The following is a 2,065-nucleotide window of genomic DNA, read 5'->3' on the forward strand; positions in this document are numbered from 1 at the left end:
CTCTCCTATGTATGGATAAAAAAAATGTAATGAAAAAGATAGATGAGCCTTTACAAACCGCGACAGGAAGATTGAAAATAGCTGATAAGGAAAAAATATATGGAGACTTTGTCCAGCCATCGCGCCCCTCGATACGGCTGGACTGGGAAGAGTAGGTGATTGTACCTGATGACGTGATCTTGACTGAGTTGCGGCTTCGACTAACAATCAGAGCATTTTTCCCTTTTTTATAGATAAGCGAATTCTGAGAGTGGTTAAGGAAAATATTAGTATGTTCAATCCGACTTATCAGTTAAGGGAAACTAATTCGCAAATAATAACCAGCGGAGACGTATATTTCTCCTAACTGAAGGATTTGATAAAGGACGAAAACAAAGGGACCTGCCGAGTTTTACACCGCGAGGTCGTGGAGGAGCGCAGTCGTGCTTTCGAGATCTATCTATCGTTCAGAATCAGGTTGCGTGCGCTAGAATTTCTCGAGTGAATATGTCACCCATGTCACTCAAATAATTCGAATTCAGTGTCAATGATGGTTTCCTGAATTCTCGATTTACTGAAACCTAAAAATGACATAGTGAGACGTATAGAAAAGGTATGAAGGGGAATGAATATTTTCAGTTTTAGAAATGGCAGAAATGGCCACGGTTCATACTGACGCACAGAGAACGTTATTTCTGCGCTGTTTTAGATGCCACGGCTGCTTTTAGGTAACTGATAATCCCTCAGCAAACCTGTGAAACCAGTTAAATATAATTCAGAATTATTCTTGTGATGTTACCACTCAGTACTACCGTGTAAATAACAATGATTATTCGGTAAATATCTTTCCCTTGTCCAACGGGATATGGTTTTAGTAATAAGTATACACGGTATGAGAAATTCTTACTTTAATGGGTCAACTGACACTGAGACGCTGTCTAGCTGATTTACGGCAACTGCCACGACGGGAAACAAATCAGACAGACATTAATTTGTCTTTCTCTCGTTTCAACTTTCCCGGAGGCAATTTAACAGAAAACAATTAGTGTCTTCGAACTAAGGCATTTAAACGGGCTCTCCGCTCTTGAAGTCTATTTAAAAATAAGTTGATTAGGAAGGTTCGTTTAAGAGAGGATTTTGTATTGCACCACAGATAGTTTTGTTCCATATGATTTCATACTTTTGACTTAGTGTGATTGTTAAGTTGAAGCTCAGTTTAAAACCCTGATTCCCTTTCATTCACTCAGTTGCAGCTTTTGTTTTCTCCTCTGCATGTACGTACACTTAGGCGTTTTGTGTCTCTAGGCCAGAACATGTCGCACAGTGCTTCCATTCGCGAATATGCATGCGTACTTGCACTTATTTCCATATCATCGTGCATCAAGGCTGCTCGTAAACTAAAACAGTGAGGGCAAGAGGATAAAAAATCATAATGCTGAAGGCTTTCCTGCTTTATTGTTTCTTCTGTGTATTTTCCAGGAAGGTTTTTATCTGTGCAATAAAGATAAGGTCACAACGGTATATATACAAGTATATATATATATATATATATATAGATAGATAGATAGATAGATAGATAGATACACACACACACACACACACACACACACACACACACACACACACACACACACACATATATATATATATATATATATATATATATATATATATATATATATATATATATGAGAAGACCCTGACAGCAGGGGTCATGCACTCTCTCGACAAGAGTATTTGGAGATGCCGGTACCTGTGCAGAAGGGCCAAGCTACGGGTTTTCAGGGCCCTGATAATGCCAGTTTTGCTCTACGGTAGTGAAACCTGGACATTATCCTGTGCTTTGGAGTCTCGTCTTGATGCCTGTTGTAATAGGTCCTTGCGCCGGATCATGGGGTACTGTTGGCGGGACCATGTGTCTAGCCAACCTGCCCATCAGGTTGTCTCTGTAAGAGACAACCCTGGGTGGAGGAGGCCTGTGGGACGACCTAGGAGGTCGTGGCTTGGGCAGATCGATCAAACCTGTCGGGAAGAGCTTGAGATGGGCCGAGTCCCTGCCTGGCGGCTTGCCATGAGGGATCCCAAA

The sequence above is a fragment of the Penaeus vannamei genome, chromosome 6 (assembly GCF_042767895.1).
Source record: "Penaeus vannamei isolate JL-2024 chromosome 6, ASM4276789v1, whole genome shotgun sequence".
Lineage (NCBI taxonomy): Eukaryota > Metazoa > Arthropoda > Malacostraca > Decapoda > Penaeidae > Penaeus > Penaeus vannamei.